Here is a 13,307-nt window from a genome sequence, read left to right on the forward strand (position 1 = left end):
TTTCCAAGTTTCTCCAAGGGCTTGTGTGTGCCTACCTCGTGTTGGAAGTCTCAGGGCCATCACAGACTTCATCTACAGCACCGGGACTGTATTCCTGGGAGTCCTGAACCTTCCAAGTGGTGCCAATCCCAGTTCTGGGCAACTGGGCTGTAACCTCATGAAAAGATACCCAACATTGTCACCAACACCGCTGCTTGCACCGACGCTGTGGTCACGGCTTGCTGGGTGAACGCAGCACCGACCTCAACAACACTACAGCGCTGGTCTCACCGACGACGACGCTTCTCACTGACATCAATGCCACTGCCGGCACTGTAGCCATGGTTACCGCCCTCAACATGATCACAGCCCCTGGTCTGGCAACAACAGTGCCGTCAACTCAGACCACAGCACTGCACCGACGCCACACTGCTGCCTGCACCAAAGCCACGGACACTGCATTGTGAAGTGCATGACACACTGCCTCCGACGACACCACAACCCTGCCGACGTCAGCGCTCCTGACTTCGACTGCACGGAGATCGATCTGCAACTCAAGTGACTCCAAGGCTACACCAACGCCTGCACCAACATGCAGCACTAACGCCTTGCGACGCCAGCGATGCCTCACTGCTACACTTTACCGCAAGGTCCTCCAGGCCTCCTCAAATCCAAGGTACTGTTGGCGGGTCCGCCCTGATGTTGTATCCAGCCCTTGACTAAATTGAGGTCGGACTGAACTGTTGGATTTGTTGGTCACAACACCATGATAGCCCCAGCTGGCGCTATTGACTTCAAGCAACAATAATTTTACTTTATTCTTAAGAAATTCATTTCTTTGCTTGTGTATGTTGGATTTTGTTGTTTTGGTCTTGTTTTGATTAGATAAATATTGGCTATTTTTCAAAACTAGTGTGGTGTCAATTTTCTAGTGCTTTCATTGTGTTATTGTATGTTTGGGACAAATACTTTACACATTGCCTATGAGATAAGCCTGAATGTTTGTGCCAAGCTACCAAAGGGGAAGGCAGGGGTTGTTTTAGGGTTGTAATCCCTTCATCCTGACTAGAAGGAAGGGTCCCTACTTGGACAGGGTACTAGTCACTGCCAACTAGAGACCCCCATTTATAACATGAGGGAACATCTGCGGCCACAGAATCGCATAATTCCTATGGTCCTGATAAAAATATATGAAAAAAACCTTGAAATAAACTTTTTCCCTCAAGAAGCACTTAATCAACTGATAAGGGTCACCAACTACCATCATCACCCGCTTCCTCTCGGAGACTGAAGACTTCCTTCTCCCCTACTGCTTTATGGCTAAACGATATTCGTATAGTATCGTAAGGGGTGCTTATAGAGCGCACTGACACCATGGGTTTCCTGGCGCTGGTAGGAAGTAGAGGGGACAGAAAGACTAGCCAGATTGGGGGAAGAGCCAAGTTTTTAAAGACTTACGAAAAAGAGTTAGAGAGTTAGGAGTTTTAAGAGAGAGGGGGAAGGAGTTCCAGAGCTTGGGGGCCAGGTAAGCAAATCTCCGGCCACCAGATCTACAAAGCTTATAGGAAGGAACAGTCAAGAGATGGAGGTGGGAGGATCTCAGATTGCGGGATGAGCAATAGGGTCTGATGAGGGATTTGATGAAAGCAGGGCAGGGGCCAGCTAATGACTTAAAAATGAGGCAGCCGATCTTAAAGGCTGCCCTGGAGATGACTGGGAGCCAGTGGAGTTTGACAAGAAGGGGCCTGGCGGATTGCCACTTCGGAATCCCTAAGGCCAATCTCGCCGCCTGATTTTGGACCACTTGCAGTCTCGCCGTCGAAGTTTTGGGCAGACCGTGGTAGATCGAGTTAGAAAAATCTAGGCGGGAGAGGACGAGGGCCATGATAACCTGCAGGAGGGCATCGGGTGTAAAGAGGTATGCCACTTTCCTGATCCTGCGCAGTTGGTAGATACAGGACGAGACCACGGTCCCTACCTGCGGCCCTAGGGATAAGGCGGAATCGATGGTGACCCCCAGGCTCTTCACCGAGGCTACAGGAGTGGGAGAGGGGCCCAGGTCCGCCGGCCAGAATTGAGGCCCCCAGAAGGTAGCGCTCCTACCGGGAAGGAGGAGCTCCGTCTTTCCGGGGTTAAGCTTTAACTGATTTTGGCCCATCCACTGGAGAATGTGGGACATAACTGCCTGAAAGTTGGAGATAGCAGAGGGGGAATTAAGAGAAAAGATGAGTTGCAGGTCGTCCGCGTAATTAAACACGGTGACGTCCCACTGCCTCAAAGAAAAAAGAAGGGGGCGAAGATAGAGATTGAAAAGAAGGGGGGACAGAGAGGAACCCTGGAGGACCCCGCAGAGCGAGTGCTCTCTGGGAGCCCTGAAGGCGCCCAGGCTAAGGGTCTGGGACCTGCCGGTCAGAAAAGATCTGACCCAGACCAACGCCAGGCCCTGGATGCCAGCCTGTTCGACACGGTGGAGAAGGATGTTGTGGTCCACCGTGTCGAAGGCGGCTGACAGATCTAGTAATACCAGGGCCTGGGGAACAGCCTTGTCAACACCGTCTCTCAGGGCGTCCAGCACGGCCAAGATCACTGTCTCCGTAGAGTGGCCGGGTCTGAAGCCTGCCTGGTTGTCCTCGAGGAAGTTGGAACTCTTGATAAATTGTGAGAGACAGGTGGTGACGTGAGCTTCCAGGATCTTAGAGAAGAAAGGTAAGAGAGAGATAGGGCGGTAGTTTGCCGGGACGGCGGGGTCGGCCCCCGGCTTCTTCAGGAGGGGTACCAGCACGGCCTCCTTGAAGGAACCCGGCACAGTACCGGAAGAAAGAGAAGAGTTCAACAGGGGGAGAATGCAGTTGGGTAGAGAGTGGCAGATGTCCCGAAGTATGGAAGGGGGGCAACAGCCATCTGGAGATCCCGACTTAATGCGGGTAGCAAGAGTGGCCAGAGATGTAGAATCTAGAAGGGGAAATTGTGAGAAAGAGGAAGAATTGTGAGGAGGGGAAACAGATCCAGCGCCAGGAGATGTGACGGGGATGGTGTCCTTAATTAATACGATTTTTTCAATAAAAAAGGAGCTAAGAGTATTACATGCTTCCTGTGTAGGGGCCTGAGTAGGGAGCGTCCTGGGGTCGGAAGTGAATTCATTGAGCACCTTAAAGATTTCCTTAGAATGACAGGGGGCGGATAGAATTTTGCCAGAGGCGTAGGTTTTTTTGGCAGCCAAGATGGCGAGTTTATACCTATTGCGTGCAGCCACATAGGCATCTCTGCTTGGGGAGCAGTAGTCCCTCCTCCACTTGCGCTCAAACTGGCGAAGTTCTAAATGGAGAGCTTTTAAGTGGGGGATGAACCATTTGTGGGAATGGCTGTGCCTGGATTGGGGAAACTTAGTGGGGGGGGGCAAAGATGTCGCTGGCTGTAGTGAGCCAGTCTGCCACAAGCCCGCAAAGCTCGTCGGTACCAGTGTCATTGGGTGGCCGGGGATATTGAACTGTCTTCCTTCACAGAACTTGCTCATTCGTGCCTCCATTTACAGAGCACTGCTCATCTTAGCTAGTAATTTGTGCCATATACATACGTACAAATACATGACACTGTCATTGACCTTTTACAAAAAATCGGAAGACTGTCTGTGGCTTGTAACGTATCTGTAGGGTTCTTTCATCAAAATTAATACCTAATCAGTTAGCAGCACCTTTACTGGACATTGCCTTTGAAAAATTATTTTGAAATGCTGCATATGGAGCAAATAGTTTAAAAGGTATATGTGGTTATTAAGAGACGTGTTCAATAGGTACGGTATGGTACATTTTAGTGTCAAAGAATAACTTGCAAATCATTGCTTCATGCACACCAGATCAATAAGCCTTGCCCTGTCCTCTTTCTGTGTCTTTCTACGGAATGTTTATGCACATATGCATGAGATTTTTGTGAACTTACAATGAACTCATCCTAAAATGCTGAGCGGATTTCTGAAACTGAAGACAGACTACTATGACAGTGAAACTGCACATACACAAGAATGCAAGTTACCATTTGGAAGCAGGAGAATGTCACCTTGTTGAGAGGATATGGGGACTGAGATTAAATGCCTACGTTGGCGCTGATAATGCCACTCACTCGTGTATCACTTGACTGCTTTGATAAATGCTTTTAAATTTGATGGCCAAAAGTGCACAAAGAATGACCTTAGAATAATAAAAATAACAGGTTAAATATCTGACTTCAATATAGCGCTCCAAGATAAAACAAAGTAACTGAGGAAGACAGATAAAGTGAAGGCCCCTTATATGAGGATAAGCATTCCCTACCAAGATGGGCCGGCCCCAAAAGCAGACATAATTTCAGAAAGATATGGCGACCTCAGATAAAATGTCATATCCTGGAAGACTCTGGGCCTGATTAAAACCTCGGCTGACAAGTTACTCTGTCACATCAGTACCAGATATCCGGTACGCCGAAATATACATCCCATTACATTTATTGACTATGAGATTTACATTTTGTCAGGTGGTATATCCATCACCATTGTGACGGAGTGCCCTGTCCGCCGAGATCCACATCAGGCTCCCTGTTGAATTATTGACTTCTATGCTGTTTTAGTGCATTACATATATGAACGAAATAAATCCCCAAATCAATAATAAAAGCATATTTATTATAGGACCAAAACAGAGTTAGTTTGAATAGTCAAAAGTATGGAAATACAATATATGTGGTAATGTGGAGTTGGATCATACAGTGTAGGGCGGTGTTTGGGAGGAGTAACTTCAATGAACACATATTTAGATGGGAATTTTGTTCTGAAAATAGTTTTCTTTACACATTCGAGCAAATATTCATAAAGCCTACCTATGTGCTTTTGCAATATTGACAGCACGATGATATGTATCAAGATAGGGGAAATGTAATGCTTTCTTTTTCCAGCACCCTACACTCCCTATCTCTCCAACACACCGCTGCTTTTTTAGGTCTCGACCTAGTGTACACTGCTCAGCAGTGTTGGCGCAGGCCGAGATTTTATGTTATCTCAATACTGTGTACTTGAACCCGCCCCTTCTTTCATTGGCTAGCTCCATAAATGGAGGCTAGCCATTGGAACAGATGGGTGTCAATTACTCTTTCCCCCGGCTGGATGCGATTCATGGGCGTTTCTGTGTCTCTTTTTAAGTTCCGCCCCTTTTTTCGTCATGGCATTCTGTGGGCGTTTTTTGTTGTTGCCGGGATTGATTTCGCGTCTTAGAGGTAAACCATCACTTCCAGGGTAAATTACTAATCTTTTCCGTTGTGCGGTCTATTCTTTGTTTAACCAATTGACGGCTGTGGAGGGCGGTCAAACCACCAACTCTTCGTCGGTATGGTTCTCTTGCTTGTCAGTCAGTACAAACCAGGGTTCCAATTGGCCCATGCTGTCTTCAGCTTATGAAGGGTCGGAGAGTTGATGGAAGGCTGGGGTTATCTGGTGTTTCGAATCCTCCATCGGTAGATCGTACGGGAGGTAAGTACAACATCTGATAACTCTGCCCGATTCCATGTCTTGATTAGAGACAGATTATCGGCGTGTTTACGGAAGGCCCCTTGTCCTGCTTCGTCGCACCGCTTCTTGGATACCCCACCGCAGTCTCCGTGTCTCCCTGCGGGTGTCTTCTTGTTAGTCTTCATTTTTCTATTTTTGATTTTCTTAACCACGTATGTAATTTACTGAAGAAGTAGATAGGGAGGCTTTCAGGGTTGGGACGCTGCCAAAATCTGTGGAATCAGCGTCTAAAACCAAACATAAACAATCTGTATGTAGAAAAAGCTGTTCACGCATTTAGCTGTAAAAAAGAAAGCTGTTCTATATCATATACAGACTGTTACTTTGCGTTAAATAAACCCAGTCGAAAAGCGATTCGACAGAGCGAAGAAGCACGTTATCTCAGCTAACTATATTTTATGTTTTTTAAGTTGGGGGCAAAGACCCATTCTTTTTCATTGTTAAGGCTTCATTGAGGTTGTCTCGGTTGTTGAGACCGTCCTAAGTCAGTTTAAATCCTCATTGGACGCGCAGCAATCCTGGATGTCTGTTGGAGTGCCCCTCCCGACCGATATGCCAAGTATTCTGCTGCCACTTGTATTATTTATGTTATAAAGCAAACACAGTTCTTATCTTCCATATAGAAGAAATCAGTATGGGTTCCTGCGCTGTAAGTCATGCACATGTGCTTTACGCTTAGCTTAAACATAAGCTAGACATAAACACACCATCCATGTCCCGCATTGATGGAACACTGGACCTGGTTGCAAGGTACTAACAGACCATTCATAAACCAAACGGACCAGTTTAAATAGTAGAAGCAAGTAGACAACAGTCCCCCGCAGGTGACCTGTAAAAAGGGCGGCAACCAACTTATCCTTTAAATATTCCCCCAACTACTCTAGCAATTAATAGTTTATAATGTACCTGTCCGAAGTGGTTTTTTGCTCCTAGAAGCTTTTAAAGACTGATTAGCCCATTTGGGGTGGGGATTTAACAGTTTAATATTCAAATGCAACTTTGTCTTTGCTAACGAGTGCACTGCTCTGCCTGCTCTTCTTGAATGTACCTTTTCAGGTAGACGGACTAGTTCTATCATCGATTGCGTGCTGAGTATTAGTAATATGAGCGCCTTTGTAACTTCAAAACTTATGTCAATTTTTTGTAGTGATCATAATGTCCTAAGTATTACTTTTATAACTTAGTATGCCTTTCAGGAGAATGGCCTAGAGGTTCATTTAGGAAATTTGAATGTTGACTCAAGTAATGATATTGTTCTTAGATGGAATTTTATTGATCTGGAGAGGCTGATTAAAGGCATAATACAGTTTAGTTTTTTTGTTTTTAACATGTCCAGATGAGCAGGTGGGGAAATCAAAAGTGGTTTATTAGAAAATGTCAACATCATCAAAAAGGGACTTAGGGATGCAGTGAAATGAGGGAATCCAAAACCCTGAGGCAAGTTTGATACTAATTGTACTAAAGCACACACTTTATTAAAAATGTCTGTTGATAAAGCATCCAGAAATAAAGAAGTAAAATCTTGCGTGCAGATGTATAGGGCCATTCTCAAACAAAGGAGGAAGAAGATTACGAAAGAGCAACACTATTGTTTACATGTAAAGTAAATGATTATGCTGCCTTTTGGAAAGTGAATGATAATCTATATTTTAGAGATGATGCTGCCCCATCAGTAGAGAGAGCCATCCCTGCTGATGCTTTGGTAGCATATTTTGGTAGCCTTGTTTTTGGGCCGTAGGTGGAGCATGGGGAGGCTGTTTGAGTCACATGGCGTGGCTGCAATATACATAAATGATTTCAGTACCTTAATATCCGCCCTGGAGGCGGTAACAGCTGCCATTGAGGATAGCTAGTAGGAATGCCCTAGGACCTAGTGGTATACCTACTGACTTATTTTACAGCTAATATAAACCTTGGGGGCCCACTGTTGACTAATGTGCTGAATTCAGTGTGCAGTTAAGGGATTCTGGACTCATGGTCTCTTTTAGTGATTGTGCCCATATTGAAAATAGGTAATTGTGGTGACCCTTACCTGTAAAGTCCCATCTCTCTATTAGATTCATTGGTAAAAGTTCTGGGGAGAATGTTTGCTTGCAATAATAAAGGAATGGCCAGCCCATTAATGTGTGCACATACTGAGTGGGGGCAGGGGGCCTGAGTAGAAGTGGCCTAACTTGTTTCACCACTGTAAACTAACACGTGCATTTTTTACCCCCCCCCCTCCTAACGTTTTTTTTATATGATTACGCCATAGCAGTGATTTGTGTGTGTGTGTGGGGGGGGGGCTCTGTGTGTGCTCTGTGTGTGTGGGGGAGGCTCTGTGTGTGTGTGTGGGGGGCTCTGTGTGTGTGGGGGGGCTATGTGTGTGTGTGTGGGGCTGTGTGTGGTGGGGGGGCTCTGTGTGTGTGGCTCTGTGTGTGTGTGTGGCCCTGATACAGCGCCTCAACAACACCGGAATCCAAGGAATGGCCCTGGAGTGGATCATCTCATTCCTCGCCGGAAGAACCCAGAGAGTCCGCCTCCCCCCGTTCCGATCCGCGGCCACCGAAGTCATCTGCGGCGTCCCGCAAGGATCCTCACTCAGCCCCACCCTCTTCAACGTCTACATGAGCCCTCTCGCAGCCATCGCCCGCCAACACAACCTCAACATCATCTCCTACGCCGACGACACCCAGCTGATCCTCTCCCTCACCAACGACCCCGCCACCGCCAAAGCCAACCTCCAGGAAGGGATGAGAGACGTCGCAGAGTGGATGAAGATCAGCCGTCTGAAACTGAACTCAGACAAGACGAAAGTCCTCATCCTTGGTTCATCTCCCTCCGCCTGGACCGACTCCTGGTGGCCCACTGCTCTGGGCAGCGCACCCAAACCAACGGACCATGCACGCAGCCTGGGCTTCATCCTGGACTCCTCCCTCACGATGACCAAGCAAGTGAACGCTGTCTCTTCATCCTGCTTCAACACCCTGCGCATGCTCCGAAAGATCTTCCGATGGATCCCCACCAAAACCAGGAAGACGGACACCCAGGACCTCGTCACCAGCCGTCTGGGCTAGGGGAACACCCTATACGCTGGAACCACAGCCAAACTCCAGAAAAGATTCCAGAGCATTCAGAACGCCTCAGCACGACTCATCCTAGACATCCCTCGCCGCAGCCACATCGCCGCCCACCTGAAAGACCTACACTGGCTCCCCGTCAACAAGAGGATCACGTACAGACTCCTCACCCACGCACACAAGGCCCTCCACAGCATGGGCCCGAAGTACCTCAACAGCCGCCTCACTTTCTACACACCCACCCGCCAGCTCCGATCCGCCAGCCTTGACCTCTCCACCGTCCCACGATTTCGGAAATCCGCCGTCGGAGGAAGATCCTTCTCCTAACTGGCAGCCAAGACATGGAACTCCCTCCCCACTCATCTACGGCTGACCCTTGATCATCTCTCCTTCAGGAAACACCTCAAGACCTGGCTGTTCGAGCAGTAGCGACCCCCCTCCCCTTCCCCCCAACGCCTTGAGACCCTTACGGGTGAGTAGTGCGCTTTAGAAATTCTATAATTGATTGATTGATTGTGTGTGTGTGGTTCTGGGTGTGTGTGGCGCTGTGAGGGTGTGTGGCTCTGTGTGTGTGTGTGTGTGTGTGGCTGTGTGTGTGTGTGCAAATGCAATAGGTCTCACATTTGCGAGAGATTAAGCTATTGGCAATGTAAATGACAATGCCATTTATTTATCTGTTTTCAAAACCAACACATAAATAAAAATGTTGTCATTTACAATGCCAATAGCTCTAACTTTTGCAAAGGCGAAACCGTTGCATTGTAAATGCCTGTTTATCTTTGCTTTCTTCCTTTGTCACTGTTTTCCTATCTTTCTCTACCTCTTTCTTCTGCCTTTTATGCCTTATTTGTGTTGGTCCCTATAAATGATTGATGATTCCACCAACTACAACCACCTGCATAAAATAAGTTTTGAATATTTAGCAAATGTACGCTGCCCTCTAAATACTTTTCTGACTGAATGTGAAAAGCAAACCGGGGAACTTCCCAAGCACAGTAGGCACTGGAAACATTTCACTTTCATTTCATGTTCACTTGACCCTAGAATAGCACTGTCTCCAAAGAGTTTCCAGGAGAAGGCGTCAGTATACATCGCAGGTTGTTTGTGAATTGTGTCATTTCTCAATGTAGTCAATTTTCATAATTTCTAGTTGCAGAGAAAAGAACACCCGATCCTTCGCTACACACATATTAGATCCCTCCGCATTTAATAATGGCATATTTGTAGAATTTGATAACTAAAGTTGAAAAATATACTTCATTCTTTTGTTGTGAGCAAATAAATGCATCACAGGAAGTACATTCACTCTTTAAGGTACATTGGATACTACGGAGGATTAATGTGAGACAAATTATAGTAAAATTGTGTGTATGAGCTTTATTTTTCAGAGGTTGTGCAAATAACTAAACAAGCTGCTGTATGTGCGCTTATGCAGCACATGATTGTTAAATAAACCTGAGGAATATTTAAATATATTAAAACAATGAATATGGGATATGTACGGTTGAACTGATCAAATAGCGAATTAGCATAGAATAACAAAATACATAGTCACAGAAGTGTTTATGTTAAGTGTTGCCGCGTGCCACGCCTTTAAAAGGTAATCTGAGCGCCTCTGACTTTACAAAACATGAAAAGCATGCCTGTGCATGGCGCAAAATGACATGTTACTCAACCTCGCCGCCACAACACCGTTTAAAGACAGAGCAGTCATGGGAACGTGCACACAAAGATTGTTCTAGAAAATCTCGTACTGCGTATGAAACCTTGATTTCGACTCATTGTGGGGAATAAAGGGCACATTTTATAGCATCATCAAAACAAAATATTGAGGCCAATTCACAAATGCACTTATGAGTGGGTGTTACTCCTTCGCGCATTCATAAATGCGTTTATGAATTGACAATAAATAACTTTAAAAGTGGACCATTCAGGGAATATTCACGTACAATTGGTACAAATAGAAAGAACTGTGTGCCCTCTTGCCACTATTACTGATAGGGAGTTGGACATGTCTGCCAATCCAGGAAGGCATTTATCAGTATGTGAAGGGTGTGGGGTATGGGCCAGAGCTGCCGACTTTGGAGCTGGGGAACCAGGTGCGATTCTCGGCGCCGGCTCAACATCCTGTGATTCTGGTTAAATCATGTAATCTCCCTGTGCCTACCAAAAATTAATGTGTCCTTGTGTAACCTAACCGGTGGTCATTTAAAGCGCTTCAGTACATTCGGGTCGAGCACGCGCTATATAAAACTGCAAAAAAAGTACTCCTGTACTAGAGTTGAACTACTTATAAAAGTTTTGGGGGGAAATTGCCTCAAATGCACTTCTGTTTGCCAAAGTGTCACAATGGCGTCGAAAATATAAGTTTAAACGGTAATCGTGGAAAAAGGACTTATTGTGGCCGGTTTGTCATTCAAGGGAAAAGGGAACACACGTGTCCGCGAAGTGACCCGCCGGCATCTAATGGAAACAGAAGCGAAATTAGAGGAGCTTTTGGAAACTTTAACATGCTTATTACCCTCGAGGTATGCAGCTAACTCAGAGAGCGCGCGGCGTGTGCCAGGGAGCAGGAACCTGCTCTCGTTGACTAAGCACTTCAGGAATGGATGGGAGTGATTTAGCCGTGAAAACAGAGAGCGAGGTTTTGAAGAGGAAAAAAGCATAAGTGAAAACTAACAATCAAACAGCGAAGAGGCAGCGAGGAGGCGGGAAGTTGTGGTATTTCATTAGATTCGCCGTGAACTCCTCGTGAAACTGTGATTCGGGACCTCGCGAACCTGCGTGAATGTAACCTGATCTTTACGCGGCATTGGGCGCTTACTGCTCTTGCCTGGTGCTCTTACGCTCGCGCGTAGTTGGCGCTCCCTCCCACCTCCAGTTTTTTTTCTATAGTGAAACTAAGTTCGGGATCTATGCGATGGGCTGAGGTAAAAATAGCCCTCCTGTAGCCCTGCCTCGCAGCCCCGAGACAGGCCGCCAGACGACACTTCATCTTCTATCAACAACACCCACACGGGGGAGTGTGCGCGACGCGCGCACTAGTCAGCATGAGAAAGGTGAAAGGCGGAGCGCAGATGAAAGAAAAGGAAGAGCGATTCGCTTTGAACTGCGTTGACATCAGTGGCGTAAGGAGGGTGCCATGTCCCCTAATGCAAGTAAGGAAATAGGCCCAGTCCCATGCCTGGAGAGTAAAATACAGGCATTACTGTCGTGAGGCCCTTGTAAACCTGGACACCAGAACCACTCTACCTCCTGCACAATTCATAGTTAGGACCCTGTTTGACATACTAGAGTTTTAAAAGGCAGAAACATAAGCCAGCCCCCTACTCCCATGCAGAGGTCACCTTTAAGGCAGGGGGGGGGGGGGGGGGGTCCTTTTACACCTGGGGCAACTGTGAGGTTGTGTGACTCAGGGATTTTTAGGAGCCCTAGTCATGGCATGAAGGGACTACACCAATGAAAGAAGAAAAATACTTAATGCATTAAAAAAAATCTGTCTTCAAGTTGTGACTGGAATTAGAAGTTATGCGACTCGCGAGGGGGCTCAGAGCGCCCGCACGTGCGGTGCCAGGGCACTCCATCCCTTCCCCTGAGGTACCTGCTGCCACTGACAGCCCCGGTGATGTCACTCGCTGCCACCCAGTCTCTCGCTTTAATTCCCCTCCACGGGCCCCGTCTGTACTTACACTCTCCCTCGGCCGGCTGCAGGGAATGTCACATCCAGTCCTCGCCGCAGCCGCTTCCGCAAACTCCTGCAGGAGGTCGGGCCACAATACAATCTCCGCGTCGTGTAGAGACCATGGAGCGCTGGGTTTCCCTCCTCGGGTGGACGCCCCCTCCCTCCTGTGCCCTCCTCCCCCCTCCTTCTCTCTGCCCAACTCTCACTTTTCACTGGACGCGTGGCCCTGTTCCTTCCCTGCAGACTCCTCCCAGCTCCCGGGTGAGTCCCGCCTCTGCTGTTTTTTTTTATTGTTCTTCCCTGTACCTTTCGTCTGACTGTCTATTCCCTCCTTCCCTTGCCTGTCACCTCCCTCTCTGCCTGTCCTGTCAGATCCCCTACTCGTGTTCCTCGTTACCCACCTGCAACCTGCTTCGCCCTTTCTCCTAACCCCTACTACGTATATCCCAACCAGACAGGCAAATGCTTCCTCCGCGACGAGCCATGCCCGCAGAAGGCTGGAAAGTTTCAGCCCCTTGGAAGGAAGCCCGCTCTGACCTCAACAATGTCCCAGGCGTGGGTGTCATGTTTGGGAGAGCTTCACATCTGCGTTGGAGACAACTTTCGCGGTGCACATGACTGAAAGTATTGTGTTCTGCTCACGAGCGTCAGATCCAGTGTACTTTTAAAATAGCGAATTTTATAGAGGCGATGATGCAGTTTATTCCTGACAGAATGGCTTGGTGGGTTAATGCGCCTGCTGCATCTTCTCAGGACATTGGCATACAGTATGCCCAGGTCTTTTAGTGGGCCGGGTCCTGCTGTTGCTCAGCACCAGCAGTTCTTAAAAGCAGGTGCTGAGACGGTTTTCTATCGGGCCCTTCCTTTTTGCCTTCACCCTCAGGATGAAAAAAAAATTCTTAACTGCAGAAGTGCCACTCTTCACTTCCTTTGATGTTACTTCAAAGAGACTCGTTATAGGTCTTTTACATTCCCATCATGTCAGAACTCAAGCATTTTCAATATTATATACAACGAAGCCACAGTTGTTGCTTATTTATCTTATGCAACTAAC

The 13,307-nt window shown here is 47.2% G+C and overlaps 1 protein-coding gene across 1 annotated transcript in view; it reads right to left on the minus strand.

Annotated features, from left to right (window-relative positions):
- The window catches only part of SYNE2 (spectrin repeat containing nuclear envelope protein 2), a 1,750,628-nt gene extending 1,737,876 nt beyond the window's left edge, over positions 1–12,752 (minus strand). Inside the window, exon 1 of the mRNA XM_086937933.1 lies at positions 12,261–12,752. The gene's annotated coding sequence lies outside the window, so the exon portion shown is untranslated. The remainder of the gene's footprint in view (positions 1–12,260) is intronic.
- Between the last annotated feature and the right edge of the window lie 555 nt (positions 12,753–13,307).

Source organism: Lissotriton vulgaris, chromosome 9, assembly GCF_964263255.1.
Source record: "Lissotriton vulgaris chromosome 9, aLisVul1.2, whole genome shotgun sequence".
NCBI classification, from domain to species: domain Eukaryota; kingdom Metazoa; phylum Chordata; class Amphibia; order Caudata; family Salamandridae; genus Lissotriton; species Lissotriton vulgaris.